This window comes from Physella acuta, unplaced genomic scaffold (assembly GCF_028476545.2).
Source record: "Physella acuta isolate Inbredline_101_S28 unplaced genomic scaffold, ASM2847654v3 ptg001046l, whole genome shotgun sequence".
In the NCBI taxonomy this organism is placed as follows: Eukaryota; Metazoa; Mollusca; class Gastropoda; family Physidae; genus Physella; species Physella acuta.
Window position 1 is genome coordinate 59,280 of NW_026732563.1, and position 9,619 is coordinate 68,898.

Consider the following 9,619-nt stretch of genomic DNA (forward strand, 5'->3'; position numbering starts at 1 on the left):
ATGTTCACTCTGAGTTGGTTATCTCCCCCCCCTCCCCCCTCACCACCACAATTGTGTAGAGCGACATCAATGTCACACCTAGGTATACACCGGGTTGGATAATTGACCTAAAGTGAACGGACAGTGGTGAATGAAGTTGAACCCACCCCCCTCCCAACCCACCCCGAACTGATCTGTTAAGTACATGTAGAAAAACGGGTAATGATGTACCAAAGTACCATGCCGCCAGAAAATTAGCTTTTTAAACGTAAAACTCTGTGAATATATATATATATATATATATATATATATATATATATATATATATATATATATATATATATATATATATATATATATATATATATATATATATATATATATATATATATATATATATATATATATATATATATATATATATAATACACATATATAGCACGTGTTAAAAATTTGGCGCCTTTTTTTGCTCTTTTCGCTCCCCCTACAACGAAAACCTGGATACGCCTCTGGCATAGGATGACTTAGTTGATTAGCTCTTACTTTGGAGGACTACATGTTGCTGAATCAGTGCCGTACCAAAGGTGAAGGACTATTTCAAGGTTGTAGACCTAATACTCTGGGGGACCACTGGGATGGGTACCTTATCCCAAATTATGGGACCACTGCGATGGGTACCTTATCCCAACCGAGGTCACCACTGCGACGGGTACCTTATCCCGACCTAGGTCACCACTGCTGTGGGTACCTTATCCCAAAACGTGGAACCACTGCGATGGGTACCTTATCCCAACCTTGGTCACCACTGTTATGGGTACCTTATCCCAACCTAGATCACCACTGCTGTGGGTACCTTATCCCAACCTAGATCACCACTGCGATGGGTACCTTGTCCCAACCTAGATCACCACTGCTGTGGGTACCTTATCCCAACCTTGATCACCACTAATTTGGGTACCTTATCCCAACCGAGGTCACCACTGATGTGGGTACCTTATCCCAAATTATGGAACCACTGCGATGGGTACCTTATCCCAACCGAGGTCACCACTGCTATGGCAAGTCATCACACTGGTGCTCCACCAGTCATTGAGGCCGAGTGTGCACCAGATTCAACCCACGACCACCTTCACCAAACAGACACCACAAAAGACATGCAGCATCGTGCAAACAGAGACGTCACGTGACCCCTACTCGCGGGGACAGCACAGCACGGCGGCCCTGGCTACACGCGTGTCACACACGTCTGTGTGTTGAATGGGAAGAAGGGTGTCAGTAACACGGAGTTGTCAAGATGATATTAGCTTTCGCAGACTCGCGTGTGCATGGTAAAAAAAAAGGGGGGACTCAAAAGTCTCGTTGGGACCGCACTTAAATTTCCTATGAGGTTGGGGACAACGATGGTTTGAGTATATATTTTCTTTTCAATTATATTTGTTCATTTTGTCGTCGCCCCCCCCCCCCCGACTACCCGAGAGATGCCTGAAAGAAACCTTGATGAATTTTAGCATTGGGTAGTTCCGGTTTACGAAACTTAACTGCAGCAGGTTTAAATTCACTGGGTGGACAAGGGCTTTATTTAGGTTAGGCCTAGGCTTTAGAACTAGAGATCTTGAGTTTACGAAACTAAACTAAGCTAGCTTTCAAGTCTCTACACACTTGCGTTCACGGTTTATAAGAAACAGGAGGGGGGCGCACTCTTCTAAACAAAATAATGCAAATGAGAAGAGACCAAGAAGAGACCTATCCAGGCCCAGGAGTAAAGAGGAAACAGATAATAGAGGACCTTAAGTGTAGGCACTTGCCGTGGAGAGTTGTGATTGTAGTAGCAGCCCAAGGGAGGCAAGTGGCCACTACACTGTCAACTTTGCGCATGTGCAAGGCCTTTAGTATTTTTTAATTTTAATTTTTTTATTTGGGGGGGGGGGGGGGTAGTTGACGGAAATTTAGACTAAGAAGAAGGATTCATTTAGGATATAGAAATAATGATCTGGAAAAAAAGTAGGAGTTTTTAATCTTTGCAAAAGGAAACAGATTTTTTTTTAAGAAATCGAAGCCGGCTAATGTCAGCTGATAAGGGTGGCATGATGTTAGCCAGGTTTAGCTCAATAGAGCATGGGTCTTTAGGTGGGCGTCAAAACAATGGGCTGGTTGTGGAGATAGCGAAATACCAGGGGTACGGAGTGGCCCTACAGTCACCAAAGGCCTCGCTGAAGAGGGGGTGTAAAATGGTGGATTGTTTTGTTGCAATGTGAAACTTTTTTTTTTTAGAATCGGTCTTATCATAAGAGCGGTGTAGAGGTATTACGTAAAGCTAACAAGGCCGAAGGAGCAGTGAAAACACAAAATCTGTATTGAGCTGTATTAAACCATATCAACAGGATTTACAATTCATAAACATAAAGATCTAATACACCATAACATCACAGAGGCGTAGCGACCCATACCTGCACCCGGGGACATATGTACCTCCCTCTCATTGCTACGCCTCTGTAACATCACAAGGACTTACGCACAAAATAATCCGGTGAGACTTTAAATGCCAAAGCACTACATTACCTAACACTACAAACATCACAAAAGGAACCAACATATCGCAAACATCACATAAGGACCTAATACACAACAAACATCACATAAGGCCTGATAAGGGCCTAACATACTAACACAATTGAAAAAAACGACAGTACTTTAATTATCCCACGTTTATCTACAGTACATTCCCAGTGTTTCTTCCAGACTTTTTTCTCCGGGGGGGGGGGGGCACTTGAAATCTTCGGGGGGGGGGGGGGCGGTAAACTTTCTTCGGGGGGGGGCGGACACTGTTAAAAGTATATATTTTCTATATAAATTATATAAATTTCATTTCGTTCGGGGGGGCGGTAAAAAATTTTCGGGGGGGGGGGGGGGGGCTTTGCCCCCCCGAAGAGATGCCTGGAAGAAACTCTGTACATTCCTATATCCATCCAGTCACCCCCACACCTCTATCCCCAGCCCAATCCCTAAACAAGAACCGCCTTCACTAAAATTAAAACTAAACGCAAAATGACTCGCAAGAAATAAATGAAACAAATGAGTCGCATATTTTACAACTTACAAACAACAACCCGTTTCCTGTAAGGAAAATAACCTAGGTCTACCTAGAAGGGGCATAATTAATTCCTGTCACAGTAATTCCCCTTTACATTGTTAGCGGGGACAGTACTAAGCCTCGTCAAGTAAATAAAATGACGGATAGTGATAGACCACACATTTTACAAAAACCTGTTTCTATTGTTTCGGGAAAAAAAAGTACTTTATTTTTAAATAATATACGAAACAGGTGCAGTAAACTCAATTAAAATATAATTTAAATAGTTTTAGTAACGTCACAAATTAAAGACAGTACATTATAGATATGCCCTACATCAAAGTTTTTATTCGATGTCTCAGAACTCGATATACGACTTAGTTATTGATTGAATGAATAAGTAGCAAGCGGGGTTTATTTTTAAAAATTATTAGGAATAGGATTTTATAATATTTTGGTATAAGTGTCCACGTATGTTGATGTTTGTGTGAGGTCTTAGAAATTGTAAATAATTATGAGAAGTGATGATCTATGGAAACGTTAAAGTAATTTATAATTCTAATTTCATCAACGAGTAACGCAACTTAATGAAAAGAAAACAACGCTTGGAGAGCGATGCTGACGTCGATTTATCTCGCGCAAGACTCCAGCTGTGTCGCAGCTACACGTGTGTGCTACGTGGTGTGTCACGGCACGTCTAGTGTCCAAAAATATTCCCCTACTGAGTAATACAACAGACGTCACACACACGCCCACGAACTTAAGACAAGTGAACTTTTTTTTTTAAACAACGCCAATCCTTGTGGTCACGTGATCGGCGCAAACAGAACATATTACGTCACGAGCTATTAATAGCGCATTGTTTACACTACCAACAGTGTTGTTTCACGTGTTATGTAAGGTACATGAGGCGCATGTTACTGATAGGTCGTGGTGTCAAGAGTACGTTAAATTGTAAACAAAGATACTCTATACTGAAGGCATGTACCTTCGAGTGTTACAACTTACATAGTCTACTTAAAACTACAACACTATGTGGACATTTGATTTTCAACAGTAACTGGACCTTTCACTTAGATCAATCAACTGGACATTTGACTTACTCCATCTCTAACTGGACATTTTACTTTCAATAACTGGACATTCAACTTAGGTCAGTTAACTGGACTTTTGACTTTCAATAACTGGGCATTCAACTTAGATCAGTTAACTGGACATTTGACTTTCACTGGTCATTCAACCTAGGTCAATTTACTGGACATTTGAGTTTCTGTAACACTAACTGGACACATGGATTTCTGTAACAGCCTAACAACGATCACCTAGTCTTTAAGTCTTTATTCCCCAGCTAGCCAAAGATAGGCTAAAATTATCACGTGACTGTACTCTACAACAACCAATGGTACCCAGCCTTCGATCACACCTCGCCAACCATTTTTGCACCGCCAAGACCAGCGCCATAAAATAAGACAGGTGATAATTTCCTCATTAAGTCACGCGGCCCTGACGTCATCGGCTTAAACACTACTTGAGAGGTTAGACTGACAGCTAAGGGCTACTAATCTATAATCTATTATGTCGGTAGGTCAGACTGACAGCTAAGGGCTACTAATCTATAATCTATTATGTCGGTAGGTCAGACTGACAGCTAAGGGCTACTAATCTATAATCTATTATGTCGGCAGGTCAGACTGACAGAGCTGAGGCTTCTAATCTATTTTGTAAGCAAAAAGACTGACAGACCAGAGGTCTCTGTTTTATTTACAGTTCAGATTGAATAGACACGAAGCCTCAATGTTTTATTATGTCACTCTACAAGTCAATACTGGTCGCCGTCAGTGTTTCTTCCAGACTTTTTTCCAGGGGGGGGGGGGGGGGAGAGAGACCTGGAAGAAACTCTGGTCGCCGTGGTCGGGTGGTAGAGCGCCACGACTGATAACTTCAGTCTCGAGTTCGGGCTTGAGTCCTTGAGACGTGCCTAAGTCACCCAGCTCTGATGGGTACCTGGCATTTTTTGGACGGGGGGAGGGGGGGAAGTGCGACTAATTTATTACTTAAGATAAAGAACTATACAGTAATGTTAAATGTAAAGTAATGTCATTACAAGATAATGGTCATACGCTCTGATGCGTCACAAACACACGTACAGCAAGTTGGATTCTGGGTAAGGAAAATGCCCTCAGAGGTCAACGACCTTCGTGACACGTGTACCGCTGCCAACGCCCACCTTACAGCGACGTATGTCTAGATGACAAGTAGCAACCAAATGTCAGCAGATGTCAATTGGCTAGTAGCGACATGCCATGTATCACATTAGCAAAATTAGTTTTTTTGTCATTGCTAATAATATATTTCATTTTGAGAACTAAATATGGGATGTGTTGTTTTAAAAATAAACTGAACTTATTTGACAGATTGTAGATCTAGTAAGGGGGGGGGGGGGGGGGGGAAGGGGGAATTCTAGTATGGATCCGAACCTACTTCTCTAAGTGGCCTACGCAGTAGAGCCCCCCCCCCCCCCCATGGTTGTCTGACTTTGGTCTATTAAATGACCACGCGATCTAGTTCTTATAATCTTATGTGATTTTTCTAAACAGTCATGTGTTGTTGTTTGTAGCAGTGGCGTCGCTAGGTCGGGTGTCACCCGGTGCGGCACTTTGTGGTGTCACCCCCTCCCTAAAAAACGTATATATCTATATATCTATATAAATTACTAATTTGTACTTACTAATTACAGACAAAAAAGCATTTTTCTTCTGAAAATTTGGCAATTTTTTTGCCTTGGTGTCACCTACTTAATGGTGTCACCCGGTACGGCCCGCACCCCTCGCTACGCCTCTGGTTAGTGGCACCACGCTAAGCAATGATGCAGTTGGTTATTCTAAATACCATATTGAAGAGTGTTAAGCTTTGCGGGGACGGAGTGGTCGGGCCGGCGAGCTTATGATTGCAAACTCCAAATGCTCTAAGTTCAGAACCCAAGACAGATGAGGTTCGTTAGCTGGGGACAGCAACCCATCTAGAAAACTTCACAATTTAACAACTGCTGAACTGCAGTTTATTGTTGGTTGAACAAAGGTTATGGAAGCAAACCCAGAAAAAAAAAGCAAGAGCCCACGGGCCATATGACGCTTAACATGTTGATACGTAATAGAGTCCTTTCATATGACGTCACGTCCGTTCGTGATACCTACGCCCGCCGCCACAGTGGTGTACATCAGACGTAAACACAATCAGCTGTTCGCCAGCGCTGGACGTGTTCACCAGCGCTGGACGCGTTCACTGTATGTAAAGAGCCGCACCCGCGGAAAAGGAAAAATACGTTAAAAAACTTGAACTCTTAGGAATTGAAGATCCTTATACTGTTATTTACAGTTTCGTATAAATAAATATGTGGACAAAATTTCTAAATAAAAATACTGTTAGTAATACTGTTTGCGTTTAGAGTTAAAGTAGCCGAATCTGATCAAATGCAGTTTTCGATACTTTGTTTCAGGTAAGGACAGTAAAATAATAAACTCCATTTTAATTATAAAAGATAACTATTAATAAAACAAATATGCTCGACCTTCACAAATACAAATAGTAAAAGACAAAGTCAAAAGTAATAATAAGAATAATAAGATCTAATAGTAGGCCTAATACCTGGCTCCGCTGGGTAGACATAGAATCTAGAATCTACTTCTTTACTTAAATTTAATTACTTTAGATCTACATTCGATTCAAAATACACCCATAATAAATCAAAAGTAGTCATAATAGGCCTAATAAAGCATTTAATTGTCTCTAAGATCTAAAATCTCGCTCTATTATCTAATCATTTTTTTAGCAAACGAAATTTTCTGAAATTCTAGTATGACTAGACTTAGATCTAGAATCTGCTACTTAAATTAAATTGTAAAAACTTTATACAAGCATGTAGTTGATATTATTGTAGTAGAAGGCTTTAATAAATTACTAAGGCCTACCTACTTTGTTGTCTTTTTACAGCAATATGTATCTGATACTGGACTGAGTTTAATTAAATTCAAATTCATATCTAGTAATTGGTCTACTAAGTTTTTGTAGCCTAGTAGTACAATCTAGATCATACCAGCCAACAACAAATAACCACATTATTATTATTTGGTTAATGATTAGGCTAATTTTTTAAAAAAAAAAATCCACTGTTTATAAAAGAAAAAAATCAAGCTAGAAACATTATAAGTGAGATGGTTTAGAATAATAACAATGGACCCAGTCTACAATTGATACAATTGCAGGTCTACATAGGGCCTACAGTCTAGTAGTTTACAGTAGGCACCTAGTGTGTAGCTAGTATACTAGTGTGTAGCTGTCCAGAGTTAAGATTCTTAATGCCTTAATGCTTTCCCCTGATAAGCCATGTGTGCTATAAATGACATAACATGACACCGAGGTGAGAAGTGTTGAGGGGAGAGCAGTGGGACTTTCCCCTTTGTTCTCCCTGCTGGGCCCTGAGGGTCAAAATTATATAAGAAATACTATCTCTGTGGGGCTGGGTATCACGGAGGTGAGACATTTTCAGGGGAGGGCAGATTCCTCTTAGGTTTTATTGTGGGCTAGATACAGGTGGGGGCAGCCATCATGAAGGTTGAACGTCAGTATTAATGTGTCTGATTACTTCCCTGCTGGATTATAAGGGTCTTAAATTGTATAACATGCTACCCAGATTGGTTATTACCCATGGATTATATTAGCCGTTGTAGTGTGGGTTTTGTAGGAGTTAAGTGGTCTCACGTTTGCTACAGTAGATAACCTATAATATATTACTGCATTTGATCAGCTTCGTCTACTTAAACTCTAAACGCAAACGGTATTACTAACAGTATTTTTATTTAGAAATTTCGGCCACATATTTATATTATCCACGAAACTGTCAATAACTGTATAAGGATCTTCAATTCCTAAGAGTTCAAGTTTTTTAACATATTTTTCCTTTTCCGCGGGCGCGATTCTTTACATACGGTGAACACGTTCAGCGCTGGTGAACACGTCCAGCGCTGGCGAACAGCTGATTGTGTTTACGTCTGATGTACACCACTGTGGCGGCGGGCGTAGGTATCACGTGATTTAGGTCACGTGTTTGCAAGGACTCTATACTTAATTGTGTTGGATGTGAATCCCCTTCAAATATTACACGAAGAAGAAGAAGATTAAATGCTACATTAGGCGGTCCTAAACACCGCACTAAACTGTGTTGTATGGGTTTGTGTTGGTGGTTGAAAGTTAATTTATGCAACCGAAGATACAAAACTTACAACACAGTCAGATGTACTACCACGGTGGCTATATGTCTCTCCCCCCCCCCCCCCCCCATTCACATACACACACACGTACACGTGAAAGCTGTCTATTCACGTGTGACACACCAAGCGGAGCCCGTGTTAAACCTCAGGGATGGACCCCGTGTTTGTATCGTCCTAGACTCAGCCAAGCATGACAAGGAAATCAGGTCAGGTCAGTCCAAACCAAACGACGACCAAAGGAGAGAGAGAGAGCAACGAACGCAGTGGCGGAGCGCAGGGGTGTGCGGATGGGGGGGGGGGGGAAGAAAAATGCCCCGAGCGACATGTCGAATGAGGGACGTCAAATCAGGTCAACCGATGTTTATCTTTTTATCTACACTATTCAAATTTTTTGTAGATCTTATCATTTTGTTTAACTATAATGCAGTTGTTGTCTCGCTAAATTGATTTCTACTGACAAGATGCTGCTGCTGTTGTTGTTGTTTAGGAGGCTGTGGTAGTCGACAAAAAGTATAGAGTGAATTGAGGACAGCAGATCAAACTACAGGGCGACTGAGAAAGCTGGCCAAAGGTGGGGTTGGGGGAGGGAGAGAGGGGGGGGGGGCAGCACTAAACATTAAATGAATAAACACGTCTACATTTTTAGAAATGTAAAAGTAATAATAACATACACGACAGATACCGATAACATCCAGGCCACTAAACAGACTTTGATAACAAAACCAGTGCTGAAAATTAAGATTTTCACATATGTGAATTAAAAAAGGGTTGAGATATGAGATATCTAGAGGGGAAACTCGGCAGTTCCTTTCTGACACGTCCTTAAGTGACCCTTTACGACCTGGCGGTCCACGGGGCAGATAAAGTAGAGTTCACCTGTCTCTGTGACCTCGGTATATAAATGGATAGTGGGGTCAACATTTACCTTCCCTAACGTGAGCCAGGTACCCATCAGAGCTGGGTGGACTCAGTGACGGATTCGAAAACGGGATTTGAACTCGAGACATGTGCTCTACCATCCGACCACGTCGTCCCTTGGCACTTGTGCGAGTCACAGTAAAATACATCACCCAGCTTTTGTGATGAACATCTTACACAGCTTTTGTGATGAATATCTTACACATTCGAAGTCAACGGCTCAGGCTTGATGATAAGAAGAGATTACTAACACCCCAGAAGATGACAACGGAAATTTGATTAAAACTGAATTGTTCTAGCTCTTGAGAAAATCGATAGGACGAATCTAGACCGAGACAATGTTTTGTTTTAATGAAATGGGAGACAATGCAGTTCGTGGAAGAGT